General features: G+C 34.5%; 2 pseudogenes; both read left to right on the top strand.

The window, feature by feature from the left end:
- Window positions 1-265: 265 nt before the first annotated feature.
- LOC143440688 (vomeronasal type-2 receptor 116-like) lies at window positions 266-19,928 on the top strand (annotated as a pseudogene).
- On the top strand, window positions 2,653-2,765 carry LOC143441074 (small nucleolar RNA U3; annotated as a pseudogene).
- Window positions 19,929-23,708: the final 3,780 nt, after the last annotated feature.

Here is a 23,708-nt window from a genome sequence, read left to right as displayed (position 1 = left end):
AGTCATAGTGCCTTTGGCTACTGAAGAATACAAACAAACAGATTTCCGAACTTGCTTTCACTTGAATAGAGAGACTCAGCCACAGAATCCAAGGGAAAGGATAGTTTCAAAATACCCAATGGCAGTCTCAATCCCTTGGAATGATTAGTGTGACAGACTGAGTCATGAACAAATTCAAAACACATATGGTCACAAAAACATGAACTGAGCATATATGTACTGGACATTGTGTGATCCACATCAAGTTGACCCATGCATTAATAGAATGTTCTCCTGGATTTTTATCCCATGGCTCTTGCAGATTCCCAAAGTTTTCTCTTCCACTGACACAGTTAATATCAGTAAATGTTACTACCTAATTACTGAACATTTTCACCATGAAGGAGATGTAATGATTGGTGCATTTTTCCCTCTTCATACTTTCTACACAAAGAAGAAAAAGCCACATCCAACTTTACCATATCGATATTTGGACAATTTCATACAGTAAGTAATTATTTATTTTATGAGTTCAGAATTCTTATGACTTAGAGAATGTAGTCATTAAAATTTACTTACTCTTTATTTTTTATTGTGATAAATTCACTCTTAGAGTTTCTAAAATCTTTTCATCACTTTTATTTTTCCTTTAGATTATTTTCCTCACTCATGGGGAAAGGAAATAGAAACTATGACTGTATTCACTTTAGTTTTTTCATTTGATTGTTAACTGTAACCATTTATTTGTCATTCTTGTTATGCCACAATGTCTGAATAGTTTTCAGTATTATGATTTCAAAAAAGAATGATGTTATTCTAAGACTGACCATGTTGTTCTTAGCATTTTGGAAGTCCTGGTTGCTTCTGTGATATTTGATGATGTCATCAAGTAGAATACGTTATGGGTATGTTGTGATGCTTGAGTAAAAAGGCCATGTGCATGATATGCAGCTGATTCCAGAGTTAATCATTTCACAATTAGAATTTGTGAATAATTCTGTGCTACTTAGATATTTCATTCATCTTATGTTTTATTAAAAGTATTTTTTTGATAATTTAATTTTTATTCTCAGACAGCTTTCCTTTGTTTACATGTTTACTCCATTGGTTTGCAGTATTTATTGATATTTTTATATATGTGTCTACCAAGACACATGTGAGACTATGAGAGTTTCATCTTGGTGTACTTTCAGATATGTGAGCAGTTAATGTCTAGATTAGTCATTATAAAAAAAAGGATTGATTCCTGTAAAAAACAGAACTTCCTTAAAATCATAAAAAAATGAGCTAAATTAATGACAAAATTCAGTAACTTTTATTATTAAATATCAGGAGTATTTATTGTATATAGTGTTTCTTACGAGTCTGGAATAATTTTAAGAAAAAAGTGGCTTGTTTTATAGTCACATTCATGTTACAGTATTTTAAGCCTTATTATTACATTCATTATTTGCATGTGTGTACATACTTTCAATGTAACCCACATTTGTAAGTGAAAGTAAAACCGTTAGAACAAATGTTCTCATTACAATGTGTGTGCTAAGATCAAGATCAGGTCTCCAGGTGCAGCACTAGGATCCTGCTTTGGTTGACTCATATTGAATCTTTCCATGTCAAACTGAGAATTTTCTCCAGGTTTTATGAAAGTGAATTATTTTCCTTCACATCAAATAAAATATGGGTCTGAACATAAATATCAAAATTAATTTAATCAAGTATATATTCATTCTTACTCTTCATGTTATGATAAAATCGATGTATCAAAATAATTGAATAAGAATTCAATTCTAAGCAGTTTTGTTTTTAGTAGACTATTATTTTTATTGAAATTATACACCATTTGAGCAATTTTACATATTAAAAAGACAAGTCAAATTGCCAGAATATTTCTCACATAGATAATATCATTCTGGATTCTTTCTAACTTGCATTTCTTTATGTATTTTAGCAGTGAATATGGCTCCATTCCTAACTGTATTGTGATTCTGAATTGGCTTTATAATTGATCTCACCCTTTCTTTGAATTTCAGCAATACAGTTTTTTAGTACAAAATCATTAACTGAATTTTGCATGCAAACAAAATTCCTTCATGGCCTTATTTTTATTTTAATTAACTATAGTTTTCCTTGGTGTTTACCGTGTTGTAATCACTAGATTTTATTCATCCCATTTGCAGTTTTTATTGGCAGTAATGCCTTTTTTTCACCTCTCTTTTTCTCTGTGTATATTCTAAGGAAGACATAATCTGCAGAGGTATATTCAATTAAATTTAAAAATACAAACAAAAGCAGCTCATAGCATATACTGCAAATGTTGCATAAGTTTTTTGGCAAGTTTTCACTGTGGTGAGGACTGATAGCTCTTTGGTCAGCACTGTATGGATTATTTTACCATTACTCTTATAGAAGTGGAAGTATGCATCCAACTAAACATTCATATTCCACAACCAATAAGACAAGTGTAGAACTTTAGATATGGATGCATGGCAAAACACAGGGTTAGATATTAAAAACTGATTTACAGAGAATGAATAATTAGGTGTGCTCCTTACAGCATTTGCTGTTTGAACTGTGCTTAGGAAGGTATTGACAGATGACAAATAAGCCATATGTGCTCAGGATACATTATATTCACCTTCTTGTGAGGGGACTCCATTACTACTGTCTCGATCAAAGACTATACTTTCAGGGATCATTTCTATAGTTCGTTACTACTGTCTCGATCAGGATCTAAGAACAATGTTTACTCTTCAACAAAAAAGTCTCAGAAAAGTAAGGTCAGAAGAGGGTAGTGATAAATCAAAAAAGAAAAAATCAACTCCCGAGGAGGAAACTGACTCAGAAAAGTAACTAACAAAATATCATAAACATAGGTGTCCTACCCTGCAGCATTTAAATATAAGTTATTCCATAAGACTCCCTGAAAAATATAAAAAAAGAAACCAATCAGTCTGACAAATCTACTGCTGGTGTACTCCAAGATCCACTGCAGGGCAAATTGTTAGGCTGTTTCCCAGGAATATAAAAAATAAAAAAAGAATAAGGTTGTCTTATGGGAACCTTTGTTATTTTCTGGATTTCAAACAGGTGTTTGTACATGTGTTAAGGCTTTTTTAATTGTCAAGTTAAAAATACCTTTGTATCTTCTGTAATATTTAATGTAAGTTGCATTGATTGTTTGTGTTTTGAAATCTGGCATGTCAGTTATGGAGATCTATCAACCCACTCTTGTTTTAGTGCCCTGAGTATCACAGAACCTTAGTATTCTAAGAATAGCTTGCAAGTACTGGAAGAAATGAGTCAGGATTTAAGCAGAAGCAAGAGGGTAGTGGGCTTGATTATTACTGGTATAACAACTTTAATTACATTAATTACTACCACCACTGCTTCTGCAATTCATTGGACACAAGAAGTTAAGACAGTAACTTTTGTTAACCATTTAGCAAAAAATGTTACTAATGTGTTGAATATACAAGAGGATTTAGGTAGGCATTTGGAAGAACGGATTGATACTCTTTTGCTATTCAAATTACTGGAAGGAAGTTCAGAATTTAAGGGTAAGGAGCCATTTTGAGTGTCATGTCAAATACTATTGGATTCATGTTGGTTCTAAAATTTACAGTGTAGTCATTATAATTAGGAAGAAGTTTAATGACACTTGCTGTGTATTTGGCATAATTCTAACACCTCTGTGGAAGTTTTAACAATACATAGGAAACTTATAAATTTAAAGAATGCTTCTCTGCTAAGCATTGATGTGGTAAATACTGCATACAAAGTTACCCATGCCTGATGTCAGTTTTTCTATTTTGGTCAAGCTTCAAAAATGGCATATATATATCTTGATCTGCCCTTTTTATCCTGGGAATTTTTTTATTCCTGCCCATCATGTTAAAGCTTTTCTTTAACAACATCAACATGTTGGCAGTCAAAGTACATGGCTTGAACCTGCAAATGGACCCCCAGACAGAGTTATGTAATTAACACACTGGCAAACCAAGGATGGGTAAGATTGTGCACAGAGCCTTACCAATTTAAGACAGAAGTACATTGCTTTTGATAATGCATATCCCATGATGGGTAAGGAAAGCATTCCTGTCAGAATGACCTAAGACAGAACAAATCTTGTTAATGAAAAAAAAAAAAAAAAGAAGAAGAAGAAGGAGAGTCAGAGAGCCTTTGGGGCTACTTGGCAAAAATCTGACTTGGGCCATGAACAAGGAATTGGGCTTTAGGCAGAAATCTGACATTAGGCTAGAACAAAAAAGTAATTTCAGGCAGGAATCCAAATATTAGGCTAGAACAAGGAAGTAGACTTCATACATGAAAATGACCTTGTGGGCTTCCTAGAGGTATTGTCCCTATGCAAGGTAGTTTACAAATCTATGAAGCTCAATTTGCTCAGGATCTTCTCCTCTGCTGCTTGTGTATAAAAAGGTAAAACTCTCAGCTCCTTATCTAAGACCATTTCTTCCTCAACTTTGCAATGTTTCTCACCATAATGAAATGGAGAAGATTTCTGAAATTGTAAGTTTTTCTTCATAAGACTTGTTATGGTCATTGTGTGTCTTCATATCCACCAAACACAAAGAAGACAGACGTTTATACCAGAGAAAGGGTTATTGCTTTAAAAGGCAATGTTTTTGTGTTTGTAGCAATATTGATTTTGGGACTTTTTAGGGGGGGGAGGAGGAGTGAAATCTTTTAAATGCTCCTTAAAGGACCAACCTAAGAAGAGTGTGGAAAAAAGTGTTGCTGAGTGTAATTTGACCTCAAATGGACATAGAGGAGATGAGTATTAGAGTTTCCTAGAGATTGCTATTAAGATGTCTTGGAAAAGAATGGTGCAGCATTTTGACGTAGTTCAAAAAGTGACCCTGAATCTAAAGCGTAGAGTTATAGATTTATTCTATTGGCAAAGAAAATGTCAGCACAACTGCTTATTGACACTGGCATGTGGTTATTATTATTTAAGCACATGAAGACATATAAAGAAAAGTACAAAGCTGAGAAACAAAAATACACAATGTAGAGATTGAGGAGAAAGCAGTGCTAAAAACTTCCATTAACCTAATTTGTGTGTTTAAACACATACAAATTATTAATAAGGAAAGTATTAATATTAAGAAAACCTGATGATAAATGGAATAAAGGGAATGAAAGTCTCTGGGCACAATTCTACCCAGTGATGCTTCTAATTTGTGAAAAGAGTTTTAAGGCCACCAGCCTTGTCTACAGTTTGAGTTTCCAGATACACTAATTTAGAAAGTAAATGAAAGCAATAAGAACAGAAAACTGCTGAAAATTTAATTTTATGAGGGAGCCATGTTCCATCCCTAGCATGCAACATAACTTGGCAGGTTCTGCCATGTGGTTCTGGCATTAACAGTCAAGGATTAAAGAAAGGGGTTATGACTTTTTTTTTTCTCTGTGTCTAAGGACATCTATTAAGGCCAAGATTATATCAGGGATGTCTGTGCAAGGGGACCTAGGGGAGCCATTATGTTAAACTCCAAAGGAGAATTCTGAATTGCCTCACGATGTTGAAAATGCCAGAGCTGTGGTGTAACTGCCCAGGAGCACTGCTAATAGGGAATGAAAAACACCCAAGAGAAAGAAGTGTTTTGAAGTAAACAGAGATTAAGGGAATTGGAGATGTGAAGAACTGTTGGACATCAGACATGGAATTGCAGAGTTTGGAGTTTACTTACTTGTTTCTGATCTTGCTTTGGTCCCATATTTCCTGAGTAAGTTCTTTTTTTTCCCTCAAAATTGAAATGGTACTGTAAATTCTGTGCCATTATGTGTTGAAAGTATGTGATCTACTTTTTTATTTTTATTTTTCAGGTATGGTTGTGTGAACTTCAGAAGAGACTTTGAGCTTTGGACTTCAGATAAACTTGAGGCTATTTTAGAGTATGGAAAATTAACTTGGACTGAATGTATTTTGCACCATTTTATGGCTACCATCCTATCAGGGTCAAGGAATGGAATGCTGTGGTTTGTGCAGGAATGGCTCACTAGACTATTCTGTTTAGTTGGTTTGACCATACTGAGTGGCACTATTAGGATGTGTGAGCTTGTAGCAGGAATGGACTTGTTAGAGGAAGTGTGTCACTCTGGTGGTTGGGTTACACATTTAAGAAGAAGAGGTCTAGCCAGTGTTTCCCAGTTTCTACTTTTGCTGCCTGAGGATTAATATGGAAAACACTCAGATACATTTTGAAGATCATTTCTGTATATATATATATTCTGTCTATATATCATTATGGTTCCCACCATGATGATATTAGACTAAAATTCTAAAATTGTAAACTAGCCCCAGTTAAATAGTTTTCTTTATGAGAGTAGCCATGCTCATTATGTCTTCTCACAGCAAGAAGTATTCCCTCTTATATACGGGCTGGACTTAGTGATGACCTCCATTTTTTTCTTGCTGGTATTTTAATTCACTTGAACACTCACAGGTCATTGCATGCTATTATATTTAACACGAGATTATAAATATAACTTCCTTCTTGTCTTCAGAATTCATTGTTTCCCTGAGGGTATTGTTAACCTCAGGTTCTTAGTTACTTTCTACTGCTTTTGAGCTAAATTTTTAAGCATTGGGGGAGAAGAAAATTATATACAATAAAACCTCAGTAAAGTTCTTTTTTTCTGTGATCAACTCACTCTGACAGAGAAATTAAGTGATAATTTTTGGCGGTGTGAATTTGGGGAGAATAGAATATATATATATATTATATATTATATGTTATATGTTATATGTTATATGTTATATGTTATATGTTATATGTTATATATTATATATTATATATTATATATTATATCCAAAAAAGTTATTCTTTTTTATTGGATATTTTATTTATTTACATTTCAGATGTCATCCTCTCTCCCCATTTTCCTTCCCTAGAAATCCCCTATTCCATTTATCTCCTTTTTAAATTTTATACCACTTCAATTATTAAATGGATGAAGAGATGTTTCAGAGAGTAGAACACTCCAAGTGTGAGGAACTGAGTTCATACCTCCCAAAAGAATATGAGTACATGCCTGTACTCCAGTGATCATATGGACGGTAGAAGAGAGAAACAAAAGAATTTCTACAAGTTTTCTATGTAGAAATCTAAGCATATGTAATAAAATAAAGAAAGTCAGCAGGAACATATGCTGGTGTATGACTATATTCCACGTAGTCTAGGAAAAGTGACAGGTAGGTATTTCTGAGTTCAAGACCAGCCTGATATACACAACAACTTACAGTCAAGTCATAGACTCTTTGTTATTGAGTAAACCAAACAAGGAACAGAGAACTAAGTGAATAAAATACATAACTGCATAAATACATAATAAATAAATAAAATATACTATAAATAAGTTGAATAGGAATCAACCTGGGGTTGTCTTGACTTGAATTCACACTTTCTGAACTCCAATCAACTGTACATACTAAGAGACAGGCATGCACACAGTCACACATAAAAACACCATAAATAAACATAATAATAGAAATATAAAGGGCATGATGCTGTATTCATTTAATTTCATTAATTCAGATACAGAAGCAGACTCTTTTATGGTTTTTCTCTGACACTAGTAATTCTATGCTGCCACACTCAAAAAATTATATCAAAGAAATAGCTACAGGGGCCACATACAATAAAATTACCTTCAGAATATTATTAAATTAAGGTAATTTAATTTTTAAAAAGTGGTTGGGTTGATAAAAAACATTGGATTTTCATATGTGAAGACCCCAGAAAGCCAAAGATCTTGAATCCAACAGATGTGCTTTTTGGAGGAAAATGATTCATGTTTTGTAAACAGGATGTATAAAGAATCAATCTATGAAATATAAATGATGTATGATTTGAAGTTCTATAAATTATGAGTAGTAATGGTAAAAGGTCTTGTCTAAATTTAACATAGTTACCATACCTAGTTAGTCTATTCATAGTGAAGAAATTAAATTACATGCCTCAGAGAATCAAAGTTGAACTGTAAAAGTTACTGTAATAAATATCTAGATATGTGTGATATATATAATCATCTTCATATGTGTTCCTATGCTACTTACATAGGTATAACTTTAAGAACTACCAGTACATTTTGGCTCTGCTATTTGCCATTGAGGAGATCAATGGAAACCCCCATCTTTTACCCAATATATCTCTTGGATTTGATTTCTACAACGTCAGATTCACTGAGAAGGAAACACTTATGAATGCTGTTATTTGGCTCACAGCTCATCTGAAAAGAAAGGTTTTACCTAATTACAATTGTAAAAAGAAAAATTTCACTGTTGCACTCACAGGAACATCATGGATAACATCTTCTCAAATTGGGACATTACTTCAACTCTTTAAATTTCCACAGGTAAGAGAATTTGGATTGAGGGAACTGAGAGTCAGTATTCTTTGTTCATATTATAGGTGTCTTTAAACTGAAAGAGTGATTGATCAATTATCCAGACATTAAAGTGATACACAGACATGAAGTTCAGTACAAATTTCTCTTGTAAGAGAAAGGTTCATGTAGTAAATAAAACCAGGTAAGTCCTTGAAATTTACAGGCTTAATAGAAATTTCTCTAAAATGTAGTAAATGGAATGTTCCTTTAAAATACTGTCCTGTTATCTATTGCTTCAGGAATGAAATTTTGTTTGATGTTAATATTCTTCCTCTTCTATTCAATTTGTCTCAGATTACTTTCGGACCTTATGATCCTCTCTTGAGTGACCGTGGTCAGTATTCTTCTCTTTACCAGATGGCTCCCAAAGACACATCTCTTCCACTTGCCATTGTTTCTTTGTTGGCTCATTTTAGTTGGTCTTGGGTTGGTTTCATCCTCCCTGATGACCACAAAGGAAATAAAATTCTATCAGATTTTAGAGAGGAGATGGAAAGAAAAAAATCTGCATAGCTTTTGTAAAAATGATCCCAGCCACATGGACTTCATATTTTGCCAAATTCTGGGAAAATATGGATGAGACAAATGTAACAATTATTTATGGGGACACTGATTCTCTAGAAGGTGTAATGAGAAATATTGCTCAAAGGTTATTAACATGGAATGTCTGGGTCATGAACATTGAACATCATGTTTTTGACTATGCTGATTATTTCATGTTAGACACATTCCACGGAAGCCTGATTTTTAAGCACAATTATAGAGAAAATTTTGAGTTTACCAAATTTATTCAAACAGTTAATCCTAAAAAATACCCAGAAGACATTTATCTTCCTAAGTTGTGGTATTTGTTTTTCAAGTGCTCATTTTCTGATATTAATTGTCACATTTTGGACAACTGTCAAATCAATGCTTCTTTGGATGTACTACCTAGTCACATATTTGATGTGGCCATGACTGAAGAGAGCACTAATATTTACAATGGTGTGTATGCTGTGGCTCACAGCCTCCATGAGATGACACTTCAGCAACTTCAAAGGCAGCCATATGAAAACAGAGAAGGGATGGTGTTCTTTCCATGGCAGGTAGTAACATTTCTACAGTATTTTACTGTCTCCACTCTAGCATATGAGATTTGCAACAACAGTCTTGTAAAATTTAATTTATCTTGCCCACAATCACAGATTTTTTTTTTGTGTTTCTAAACTTACCTAAATGTCAAGGTAGTTTGAAGTGTATGATTTTGTGAGATAGTGTGCAAGATACAAGGAGCAAATATGCTTAGTCAAATTTTAGTTCATGTCATCAATATCTATCTGTATAGTCTTCTCACAGAAACAGTTGCAATTTAAAAACTCATTGCTTTACATATTTGTTACAAAAGAAATTAAAACAGGGACATTTAAGTGAAACAATGATCGTTTATTTATATAGCAATGATGCATTTTAATTAATTTCTAGATATCAGCACCCTCATTTTAGACTCTGAATCTCTGAATATATTAAAAAAGCAAATGGGACTTTTTGGATCTCAATAAAATGATTTTTTTCATAGATCAGTAGTCATTCATTGCTTACTTGAGCTTGGTTCACAGTTTTCACTTGAAGATCAATAATAATTCAGAAGCAGAATGGCATTCTGCACACACACAGGTTTTCTCTTAGTCATCATTAAATGGGATCTTCATTAATGCTGATGTTCACAGCAGAAATTATGAACAAAAAAGACACATTCCAAAACTCACTTTTTACTCTGCCCCTTGGGCATAATGTAATATAACATTATGTTTCTCTTTCAGCTTAACACTTTCCTGAAGGACAGTGAAGTGAGATACAAAAGGATTTCAGATTGGAGACAGAATATAGATGCAGAATATGACATTATTAACCTTTGGAATTTACCAAAGGGTCTTGGGTTAAAAGTGAAAATAGGATCTTTTTCTGCAAATGCTCCCCAGGGTCAACAGTTGTTTTTATCTGAACAGATGATACAATGGCCAGAAGTATTTTCAGAGGTGGGTTATGTATTATCTAAATGCTTTCTGCTTATATTACTAACACAGTTATGTTTTCTGATATAATGATGCTTGATTCAAGTTCCATTAGACTTCAAGTATCAGTCTAGAATACTAGGAAGTAATACTAGTATACTGGCTTTTCTTTTTTCTTGATTCAGATCAATGGAAGTATATAATGTTCAATAAGTTCCTCATTGTTAACTCATATGAGGATTAGGTTTCCTCCATTTGTCACAAATTAGGTATGGGACGTGTGGTAATAGGAAATATTTAGCTCCAAACAACTCATGTGTTAATTGCAGAAAAATCTCCCTTGGGATAAAATCATGAAACAATAGCAAATATATTTTTATTGTATGGTAAAAAAAAAACCATGACAAAAATGTCTTTTATAATAAAGACTATCTATATCCTTTTAAATTTTGAACTCATTTCTATTTTTATTGACTTTAAAAATTTTGTTTTTGTTTTGACTTTTTTTGTGTGTTAGTAGTCTTTTGCCTGCCTGTTTTGAGTTTAGGGGGCAGAGGGGTTATTGCTCTTTTTTGTTCTTTGTTTCTATTTTTAAGAGATGGGGCAAAGAAAACAGAATTGGCTGAGTAAGAGGTAGGAGTGATGGTCTATGAAGAAAGACTATATTCTGTTTTATGCTTCTACAAGCATCAGAGTCTACTAAAAATAGAAGCACGACAACAAGTGGTCATACTGTAGACAGTCATAGGAAACAAAAAGAAAATGTTTATATCTATACATATTAACAGTAAATAAAATGAGAAACCTGGAATTGAGGAAATATTTTAGTTTTTTAATAACTAACCACTGTGCCACAATTTTATCAGGAAGTCTGAATCCACTAATGTTTCAATATCTTCCCACAAAATGTCACCAAAAGGAAATAGACACTCAAATGCCTTAGCCTGTATGGAATATATTTTTTCAACATATCATATAATAACTCCATTATCATCTTTCAATTGTTCTTTGATTCTCAATATGTCCTATCTCATCCAATGGTGACTAATAACTTGAAATAACTTACAGAACAATTTGAGGGTAAGGGGCATTATATTTAAAAACTAATGATTGTCAAATGTAAGAGGGTGCTGATGATATAATGTCCTGTGAATGCAGGAAGCAATGAATACTACAGCTATCTTCTGTCTCCTCTACAATTGTGACATTTGTACAATAAATAGTGACATCTAAACTTTAACTGACCCTTTTCACTTTACCTAAATTTATCTATATATTTCTTCTTACAAATAAATGTTTATTTTCTACTACAATAATTACAAGTATTTTCAAATTGACAGTCAAGAGTCATGATAATAGCAGAAGTTAAGATGCCCAACACAGGTATCAGAAAGTACAAAGATAGTTTTATACTAGATGGACCCCATGACCTTCCATATCATGTTCCTAATCGCTAATGCTTCGCACACTTGTCCTTAACTCATTAAGTTTCCAAAGTGTTTTTTAAACACTTTCATAATTCTCAAACCAAAATTTAAACACATTTACTTTCTCAAGGATTTAATCTTTTATATCTCCTTTTGAATTTTTTTTTAAAAAATTTTTATTGGTTATTTTTTTTTAAATTTCAAATGCTAGCAATTAAAGTAATACCTCACTGGTACAATTAGGAATAAGTATGCTCTAATTGTATTTTGAGATAAAAGTTTTATTTTAACAGGAAGAGTGATACGTAGGAGGAGCTAAGTGAGAAGGAGTACTGAGAGGAAGAGATGGAGTAAGGAGAGAAGATGAAGGAGAGGAGAAGCTAGGTGATAAGAGAGAGAAAGAGAGTGGGGGCATAGAAGCAGATGTTAACATGTCTCCACCAGTCAAAGATAGTTTTTATATCTAGGTTGGGTATTGGGTTACACTTCTGATTGAGCATTACCAAACTTATAAATCCTTTGATTAACATTTAAAAAAATGTATAAAAGCAAAAAGGAAAGGGGGGCATGGGACAGGGGTTTTCTAGGGAGGGGAAGTGGGGAAAGGGGATGGCATTGGAAATGTAAATAAAATATAAAATAAATTTTAAAAAGAAGAGTATATTATAGTAGGTAAAGGGCCTGCCTTTAAAGGCTCAGAGTCTAAGGTACAATTCTGTTTTTATTCTCACTAGAAATGCCACTTGAGGGAGTTTTCTTGGCCTTTTTTGCCTCAGTTTCCGAATCTGTTAGGAAGCCATTAGTTAGATTTACCTCAGGGATGTCACGTGAGTGAGAAATAATGCACTCAGTGTAAATTGTCCTCAGGAGAGCTTGCCATCATGAGGACCTCATAAATGCCACAGCTGGGTAACTGGGCAGTGTCTGAGCCAAGATGACCACTTCATTACCCACTAGGTATTAGAACAAGACGTTTAAGCACAAGAGGGAAAGTGTTTTTTTGCAATGTTCCCTTGACTAATAGATCACCACCAAATCTTAGCTCATTCCAGAAATATCATTAAAAACTCTTAAAAAAGTAATGTATTGATTGTACACCTTCTAATTGTGTTTGTGGTTTGATATCCAGCTTGTCAGTTATGGAGGTCTATCAATGAACTTTTGTTTTAGTGTCTTGAGTATCACGGAACCTTGGTTTTCTAAAAATAGCTTGCAAGTACTGGAAGAAATGAGTCAGGATTTAAGCAGAAACAAGAGGGTAGTGGGCTTCATTATTGCTGGTATAACAACTTTAATTACATTAATTGCTAACACCACTGCTTCTGCAATAGCATTGACACAAGAAGTTAAGACAGCTACTTTTGTTAATCAATTTGAATATACAAGAGGATTTAGAAAGGCATTTGCTTTCAAGAATGGATTAATGTTCTTTATCCTATTCAAATTACTGGAGGGAGGTTCAGAATTTAAGGGTAAGAAGCCATCTTGAGTGTCATGCCAAATACAATTGGTTTCATCTTAGTTCTAAAATTTACAGTGGTAGTCATTATAATTAGGAACATGTTTAATGCCACCTGCAGTGTATTTAGCATTCTAACACCTCTCTAGAAGTTTTAAGGATAAATGGGAAGCTTAGGAATTTCAAGAATGCTGATCTACTGAGCATTGATGCAGTAGATACTGAAGATGAAGTTATCCATGGCCTGAGGTCAGTATTTCTAATTTGTTCAAGCTTTAAAAAAATGGCATATATGATCATGCTAGCCCTTTTTGCCGTGGGAATATATTTACTCCTACCTATCATGTTAAAGCTTTTCTTTAACAACATCAACATGTTGGCAGCCAAAGTACATGGCTAGAACCTGAAAATGGAACCCCAGATGGAGTTATTAAATTAACAGGCCACCGGGCGGTGGTGGTGCACGCCTTTAATCCCAGCACTTGGGAGGCAGAGGCAGGCAGATTTCTGAGTTCGAGGCCAGCCTGGTCTACAGAGTGAGTTCCAGGACAGCCAGGGATACACAGAGAAACCCTGTCTAATAAAAAAAAAATAAAAAAAAATAAATTAACAGGCCGGCAAAACAAGTATGGGTAAGATTCTGAACAGAGACTTACCAATATAAGACAGAACCACATTGTTTTTGATAATGCATATTCCATGATGGGTAATGGAGGCATTCTTGTCAGAATGACATAAAACATGCTCAGTCTTGTTAGTGAATTAAAAAAGAGAGAGAGGCAGAGAGTCTTTGGGGCTGCTTGGTGAGAATCTAACATGGGCCACCTACAAGGAAATGAGAAGGAAATGGGCTGCTTGGCAGGAATATGACATTGGCCAAGGACAAGGAGCTAGGCTTCTGGCAGGAATATGACATTAGGCTAGAACAAAGAAGTAATTTCAGATAGGATTCTAAATTTTAGACTAGAACAAGGAAGTAAACTTCAGACATGAAAATAACCTTGCGCTAGGACAGGGAAGTAGGCTCAGATACATTGGTCATCCTGATAAACCCTTAGAAACAGTTATCATAGGAGTGTTCACGTAATTGGGTTTAATGCCTTGCTTGTTCTTTGACTATTTGTGTTTATTGTTTTGCTTGTTCCTTGACTATTTGCATCTACTGTATTGCTAGACCCTCAACCTAGAATTGACTTTAATACATGCATATAATTAAAATGGTACAAAAGCACGAAGGAAGAGGGGGGTGGGATATGGGGTTCTAGGGAGGGGAAATAAGGAAAGGGGATTACATTTGTATTGTAAATAAATAAAATATCCAATAAAATATTAAAAATTCCAATGTTATCCCCCTTCCCAGTTTCCAGTCTGCAAACCCCCTATTCCATGCCCCGACCCAAGGCTTCTATGAGGGTTCTTCTCCAACACCCCTCCACTTCTGCCTTATGGCCCTAGCAAGAATTCCCCTATGCTGGGCATCAATCCTTCAGAGAACTAAGGGCCTCTTTTCCCACTGATGCCAGTTAAGACCATCCTCTGCTACATATGTATCTGGAGCCATGGATCCCACCATGTGTATTTTTGGTTGGTGGTTTAGTCTTTGAGAGCTCTGGTAGGTCTTGTTGGTTGGTATTGTTGTTCTTCCTATGGAGTTGTAAACTCCTTCAGCTCCTTCCATCCTTGCCCTAACTCCTCCATTGGGGTAGCTTTGCTCAGTCAGTTGGTTGGCTACAAGCACCTGCATCTGTATTGGTAAGGCTCTGGCAGAGGCTCGTAGGAGACAGCTATATCAGCCTCCTGTCAACAAGCAGTTGTTGGCATCAGCAATAGTGTCTTGGTTTGGTGGCTGTATACAGGATTCATCTCCAAAAGGGGAAGTCTCTGACAGAACTTTCCTTCAGACACTGTTCTACTTTTTGTCCCTGTATTTTATTTAGATAAGAGCAATTCTGGGTTAATTTTTTTGAGATTCATGAGTGGCCACATCCTGCAAACAGGGACCTTGGTTAACTTATAGTCATAGTCTCTACAGGTTCTCTCCTTTTTATGGGGTATTTCTGCTAATATCAGTGTTGGATCCTGGGAACCTCTTGCTTTTCTGGCATCTGGGACTTTCTGGTTGCTCCTGTCAGTTCACCATCTCCCATTACTACAAATAATCTTTTAAATATCTTTAGGTTTTAATAATAGTACTTTACCTTTCAGTGTATAATCTTTATGAACTCTATTTTTATGAATTTTCATAAAAACATTAGATGACATTTTCTTCTTTTTCCTCAGGTCCCTCTGTCTGTGTGTAGTGAGAGTTGCAGCCCTGGACTCAGGAAAGTTACCCTGGAGGGCAAGGCCATCTGCTGCTACAAATGCACTCCTTGTGCAGACAATGAGATTTCTAATGAGACAGGTAAATGCAAATTTTATTGAAAACTTCCTATTTCTCCACTTGATTCCACAATATGGTAGCAAACAAAAAAGATCTGGGTAGAAGTCAGAAATAAATCTTTTTATTTCTTTTTAAAAGGAATTTAAATGTTATAATCCATCACCATCCCCATGAAATAGTTCAACACACCCATTACAAATCATTCTTGTGTTATATCTTTAATCCAGTGCCAATATTGGTATTGGGAGATATAGTATTTTCCTCTGTACTTCTCATAGTTTTTATTACACAGTGCTATTTTACATGTATAATTAAAGCATCAATAATAGTTTTTCAAAGTGTATTTCAATGATCTTTATGAACCATATAAGGCTCAGATCTGTTGCGCCTTCATAGTGATAATTAACAGCTCATTCCTCATTTTAGTTGTTTGATAATTTTATACAATTTGTTTTCTTTACATTTTCCACTCACACTCCTTGCAGGTTATATACCCCTTCCCTATATCACAAAATTTGTAATTAAGCTATCTAATACAGTTCATGATACTCACCTATATTTACCTGTGTGCATGTCACTTAATGGTTGTTAACCAAGCAGGTGTTGCACACTGAAAAAGAAAACTGAATATCATCCCAGCAGCTATCAATTGCTAATACCTCCTTTCCGGGGAGGGGAGGTGTCTTCATGGCTGCCTCCATTATGTATGCTTAAATTTGGCCTGAGTTAAGAAGGCATGCATCTAACAAATTTTCTTATGTGTTATGAATTTATGGGAACTATTTCTCTCTGTTTATAAAACAGTGTTATTTTGTAGTCTTGTATACCGTGAAGGTCTTGCAAACTTTCTGGCTTCTCTTGGGTTAGAGGTTTACCAAACTTTTTATTTTGTTACTGGACTCATTAGGATAGATTATGGGATGTGGTCTTTTAGGGGATGTAGTCTTTTAAAGAGAGGTGTATGTCTAGAGACCGGCTTTAGGTTTCATAAGTCCATATGACATCTAGTCTCTTTTTTTTCTCTTTTCTTTCTCTTTTTATGGATCCCCATTATTCTATAACCAGCCTTTGCTTTACAACTCTCTAACTGCATAAGCTTGGCTGTCCTGGGACTTGCTCTGTAGATTGACGTTGAACTCAAAGATCTGCATGCCTCTGTCTCCAGACTGCTGAGATGTAATGCATGTACTAATACACCTGGATTTAAACTTTTCTCTACTTGGAACTTGCTCCTACAGGCTGGTCTTTAACTCACAGATCTCTTGTCTTCTGGGATTAAAGGTTTATACCACCATGCCTTGTCCTAAGCTTTTCATGGCCACTGTTCTCCATGATATGGGTAAAAAGCCTGTGCCTTCCAGCCTCAGAATCTATATCACAAATTTGCCCTCTATTTCTGAATTGTAGTTCATTCTAGATTAAAACTCCAATGTGTTTCCTTTTTAACTGCAAATACAAAAAAAATAGTTTGGTTGGGTGAGATCTTGTACAAAAATCAGTACTCTGTTAACTCTCTCCTTGAAACTAGAATTCAGCTTTATTTTATTTTCAGGTGCCCCTTTATTTTTATTTGAACCATATATTTTCTATTTTTCATTTCTTAATCTATACATGTATGAAAATGCTCTTTATGAGTCTTAACCAGTGATCTAAGTCTCTGTTCAGGTTTTTGGGGCCTTCCTTTTTCAATGAAATTAGTATAAATCTCTTTTAGCCTCAGTTAGTCTCTTTAGGCAAGGGCAAAATGCAGCCACATACTTCACCAAAATATGTCATAGCAGCCCCATATAAAAATTCTTCTCCTCAGAAATTTCTAGAACCAGGCTTTCATGTTTCAAATCACCGTAAGCCACAAAGGTTTTTATGTTACTACAAGGATGACCTATTAAGCCCCACTATAAACACTCAACTGCTTTCCAAATCCAAAATCTCAAAATCCACCTCCTTCCAACTAAAAATGTAATTAGGCCTATCACAGAAATATCCCACTTCATGTACTAACTTATGTTTTATTTTGGGTTTTACTACTGTGAAAAATCACTTTCACAAAGTCAAATTTTATAAGGACAACATTTTATTTGGCTGACTTACAGAATCATAGGTTTAGTAAATCATGAGAATGACAGCATCCAGGCAGGCATGGCACAAGAGGAGCTGGGAGTTGTAAATTTTCAGGCAAAATATTCTAAGAAAAGACAGACTTCCAGGTATCTAGGATAAGGGTCTTAAAGCCCACTCCCACAGTGACATACTTTTTTCAACAAGGCCACACTTCAAAATTGTACCACTCTCTGGGTCAAGCATATTCAAACTACCATACCACCATAATGTTATTTATAAATCTTGGAGCATCAATTTTATGTTAATCATAAAATTTACAAAATTTCAAAAAATTCCAAATCAGAGTATTATAATTTCTTTTCAAAAGTTCCTCAAAATTTCTAAGAATATTCAATCTATGTCAAAATTAATTTTTACTTCAAATGTTATGAAAACATATTATTGGGTGATTTTTGAGCACTATTAATGTAGTAGTATCTATCCCATAAACTCTAGCAGAGAGAAATAGATTTGAAAATGCAAGGATTTTAGGTAGAAAAGTAATTTTAGTATTCACATATAAGAAAGCATTATCTGAAAAATTTTGCAAAAAATGTTTCCTCTAAGCTAGATTTCCCATGTCTACATTATAAAGGATCCATGAAGTATGAGTATTATCAAGGCCAGAGTAGGTTTTTGCAATGGCATTTAGTATTCTAGTTACTTTCAAAAGAGTTACAGTATTGTCAGGAAAGGCAGAGAAATATCTTTAAGAAAAGAGAACAAAGGCATAAAGGTATTATAATTTGAATCAGAATCATGAAGATTGTTAAGGAATTTATTGGAAGATGATAGGTACCTGAAAAGATACAATACTGTTCTTTAAAAAGTTAAGGCTTGAAAGTCTACACATTTTTCCACTGAAGCCATCCCCAGTTGTACATACACTGGCAGTACTAAGTGGACTATTCGGCTATTAAAATGTAAATGGTAGAGATAAAGAGCATGAGGAGCTGTGAGAAAAACTTAGGAAAGGGAAGGTGTGTGATGGTAGTAATTAAAGACTGGATCAAATCCTATTATAGGTGAATATAATTATGGAAAGAAGTATGTAAGGAACAAGGTGTAGTTTATAAATCTAGAATTATGCATACCAGTGTATTAATTAATTAATTAATTAATTGCCCTGACTCTGAAAAAAAAGTATGGTGACTTCTTTGACAGTCCCTGTAGTTAGAAATGTCTCAGAATATAAGAAATCACCATAGACTGGACTCCTAATCTCATGATAACTTATATTTCTGACTAGATGTAGACCAGTGTGTGAAGTGTCCAAAGAGTCATTATGCAAATACAGAGAAGAACATTTGCTACCAAAAGTCTGTGAGCTTTCTGTCCTATGAAGACCCCTTGGGGATGGCTCTAGCCAGCATTGCTTTGTGCTTATCTGCACTTACTCTCTTTGTTATAGGGGTCTTTGTGAAACACAGAGACATTCCTATTGTCAAGGCCAATAATAGGTCTCTGAGTTACATTTTGCTCATCACACTCACCTTCTGTTTCCTATGCTCTTTGAACTTCATTGTCAGCCCAACACAGCTGCCTGCATCCTTCAGCAGACCACCTTTGCAGTTGCATTCACTATGGCACTTGCCACTGTGTTGGCCAAAGCTATCACTGTGGTCCTTGCCTTTAAGGTCAGTTTTCCAGGAAGAATGGTAAGGTGGCTAATGATATCAAGGGGTTCAAACTACATCATTCCTATCTGCACCCTGATCCAGCTTCTTATTTGTGGAATATGGATGGCAACATCTCCACCATTCATTGACCAAGATGCTCATACTGAACATGGACACATCATCATTTTGTGCAACAAGGGCTCAGCTGTTGCCTTCCACTCTGTCCTGGGATATCACTGTATGTTGGCCCTTGGGAGTTATACCATGGCCTTCTTGTCTAGAAATTTGCCTGATACATTCAACGAATCCAGATTTCTGTCATTCAGTATGCTGGTGTTTTTCTGTGTCTGGGTCACCTTTATTCCTGTCTACCACAGCACTAAAGGGAAGGTCATGGTGGCTATGGAAGTGTTTTCCATCTTGGCTTCCAGCACAGCACTCCTTGTCTTCATATTTGGTCCTAAGTGTTACATTATCTTGTTGAGACCAGAGAAGAATTCATTTAATCATATCAGGGAAAAAACATATTCTAGAAGGAATAATTCTCCTAAAATATAGTTGAAAAATAAATTTAGTTTTTATGTTAACAACTTCATAAAAGTGATCATTCATATATCATTCTAAGATATTTTATACAATTATAGTATGAAGGCAATTTTATCAAGTTTTATTCCTTTACTCATCTATATTATAATGTTATAGTATGAACACCATTTATATTCCATGTTTGAAAACCATGATTGCTCTGTTGATTCAACTTCTGTGAGTTTAAGACTTGGTGGCTCCATTTCTGTGTCATGTCAAATGTTGATATCCTTTCTTGATATAAAATCTTCCTTTACATTTATTGTTTTAATTTTATTGAACTTCATGAGCATTCTTCCTTCTGCCTGAAATAGCAAAACATTTAGTTTGGAAAGTGCGTTGGAATATAGTTTCTTATTGTCTATTAATTAGTCATACTAAAACCTTAATTGCCATATAAGTAGCATTTAAATTTATTATATATTTAATTTTCAAGATACCATCTTTAAAAATGAACAACATAATATATGTAAAGCCCTCAAAGCACTCATTTATTTATAATGGTCTGTATGAATTTATGTGTTTATATTAAAAAGCAACATCTGTCAAAATTTAAATGTAATCTTTTATAATGCATAACATTCTAGTTGGTGGTATTGTGTTTTGCATAGTAATTTAGTGCAAAGCTTCATTTAGAAATATATTTTATTACCCAAAGTAAAATATGTGTCAATCATAACACTCCATCTAGAGCCCATATTCATAGTTTGATCAAATTTGTGACATGTCTAGCTGTTTGAAAGTTAGCTAACTATATTCACATTCATTTAAATTTAGACATTTACATGTATTTTATGTAGTTTTTACCTTTCTGGTGAATCAACTCATCTGACAATTGCTGGGGTCACAACTTGTTCATGTTGAATTTTTGTAATGTTCTTTAATATAAATTGTTCATTTGATTTCTATTCATTTAATTTTTTCTGACTTAATTATTTGTAAACTGGAATAAAATACTCAAAATTAAAAAATCACTGATATTTTATTATTACCAATTTCTCCACTATGCCTTATTATTTTACAAAAATAATAGACATTAGACTTAAAATAATCTTTCTATTCTTATAGTTATATGAAAGAAAGCAAATATAAAATTGTTAGAACAATAGCATATGACTTTCCCTTATTCATGCTCTATCCTTGCTTTTATCACTATATTCTCAGCTATACCATTTCAAGATTTTTTTGGTAACTTTACTATTTGGCTTATGACCAGCTCAACTAGAGTTAATCCATGTCTTCATTGGAAATCTATTTAAGTATTCCCAGTGGCAGAAATACAATGAGCCTTGGAGGGAAACAAAGCCTCCCATATTACTAAAATAACATCACCACATCCATATCTATTGGGAACAGTAAAGTAAAAAAACTAGTACACCGTTTTGACAAAAATCTAATAAAGCAGACCTTTATGTTATGATCATTATCAACTATGTTTCAATTTTGTTCTGGATCTCCTCAAGTTGCTTGAAGGAGGCTTTTATTATTTGTAAAACATGAAGATATTTGATTGATAGGAAATTTCTTAAGATGATTGTAGATGAATGTACATGATAGCTCTGTTCAGTCAGTTTATAAAGGATGACTATATTTACGAATGTATTTGGGTTCCTGCGTGGGAAGAGGAGGTGACCTCTTCAGGTTCCATATCTTCAATAGAGTAGGTCACATAAAAGGCTACCCCCATTGATTCTTGGGTGCTTCCTTTATTTCAGGCCTCTTTTTTTCATGGAAATGTACCCCCCACCTCCTCAACCATATCAGTTGCATATTTGTATTCATTTTCATGGCCCTCTAGCCATCTCACCTATCCTTTCCAACATCTGATACTGAACCCTTTTTCCCCTCCCCATTCCCTCTCTATTTTGCTCTGAAGGTTTACCCCCAGCAGATGATTCACACAGATACAGTCACCTACAGCAATACAGTAGATGGAGATTGGTGACTTTCATGGAAGAATATTAGGAAAGATTGGCAGCCTCAAGGGGATAGGAACTCCACCAAAAGACCAATGGATAACCTGGACCCATAGGGCTCCAACAGAATTAACCACTAACCAATGCACATACATGGGTTTAAATTAGGCATCCTCGCACATGTGTAGCAGATGTGCAGTTTGGCATTCATATGTGTCTGGAACAACTGGAACAAAGGCTGTTGCATATATAGAGACTATGTTCTTCTAGGTGGGCTGCCTTGTCCGGCCTCACAGAGACTTGTAGTGTTAGGGTGGGAGGGAAGCCAGGGTTTCCACATCTGTGAAGAGGAGAATGGGAAGGGTGTGTGAGAGGTATTGTGGTAGGGGGTGACTGAGTGCGAACAGTGAACAGTATCTAAGCTCAATAATTAAAAATTAAAACAAGATTAATAGAAAAAAATTATGAAACAAAAGAAAACAAAACAATAAAAAAGGAATCAATCTCTACCTATAGAATTTCATATAATTAAATTAAAAGGGAACTCTGCCAGGCAGTTAAAGTTGCAAGATTATCCTGTATAAGATGTCTAACTCACTTCTTATTTTCAACCTTATTACCACTTCTCTGTTAACTACTGTCAGCTGCTGAGGCTTGCCCTAAGCACAAAATTTTCTCTAAACATGCTAAATAGTGAAGTCTATATTCACACATAAATCTTGTTTCCTATACTCATCAAAGGAATGTCTCTGCAACAGATCCAGATCATTAAAGAAAACCAAACCACTAAAGATGCAGCATTGTGAAGATTAAATCAAAACTGATACATTTGCAACACACTAACAAGCAAAGACTCAGGGTTAGTTGGTAAAGAGGAGGCAGAAAGTGTTAAGAGCCATGAAACCAGGATGTTTGGTCAGAGTTTGTATGTTTGAACAGGAAACAACTACTTGTAAAATTATATAATATATCGTTAACATAGTTGTCTAAATATGACCTAAACCAGAGCAGTAATATATACATGCTGCTGTCAATGTGGACAGCTCATGAGACAATACATAAAGAACTACAGATAATTAAATAAACCTCAGAAAGCAATAAACAGTCATATTAGGATATTTAATCTATGCTGAAGAAAACACATTCTGCTAAAACATTGAATGAAAATAGGTAGTGATAAAGATTATTGTTAATTAAACCACATATGGTCCTGTCATTTGAGTCTATGTTACTTGCTTTCTTTTGTGCACATTTAGAATACTATTTGTACTTTCATTTTGGCTTGGCTACTCATGGAGCACTGTTGAGAAACAGCACTTTTGAAGTTTAGTCTGTGGACTTGCATCTAGTGACTTCTCTTTCTTTGTTTTAAGATTTTATTTTGATTAGCCTTTCCCTGATGATTAGACTTTTAACATTTCTTTAACTGCTTCTTGGCCCTAGAGATGCCTCAGTTGAGAATTCTCTGTTTAGCTCTGTGTGTGCTCATTTATAAATTGGGTTATCTGATTTGTTGTTGTTTGAACTTTCAAGTTCTTTATAGTTTTTGGATATTAGCCCACTGTAACATGTAGGTTTGGTGATGTTCCCTTCACAATCTACATTCTTGTTTTGTCCTATTGACCATGTCCTTTGCCTTACAGATGCTTTGCAATTTTATATCTCACTTATCACTTTTTATCTTAGACCCAGAACCATTGATGTTCTCTTCAGGAAATTGTTTTCTGTACTAATGCATTCAAGACTCCTTCCTCTTTCTCATCCTTGAGATTTAGTGTATCCACTTTTTTGTAGGGGTCATTGATCCACTTAAAATTGAGGGTGATAAATATGGATC

This window comes from Arvicanthis niloticus, chromosome 30, assembly GCF_011762505.2.
Source record: "Arvicanthis niloticus isolate mArvNil1 chromosome 30, mArvNil1.pat.X, whole genome shotgun sequence".
NCBI classification, from domain to species: Eukaryota; Metazoa; Chordata; class Mammalia; order Rodentia; family Muridae; genus Arvicanthis; species Arvicanthis niloticus.
The sequence above is the reverse complement of the archived record's forward strand: the minus strand, read 5'-3'. Positions and strand labels throughout refer to the sequence as shown.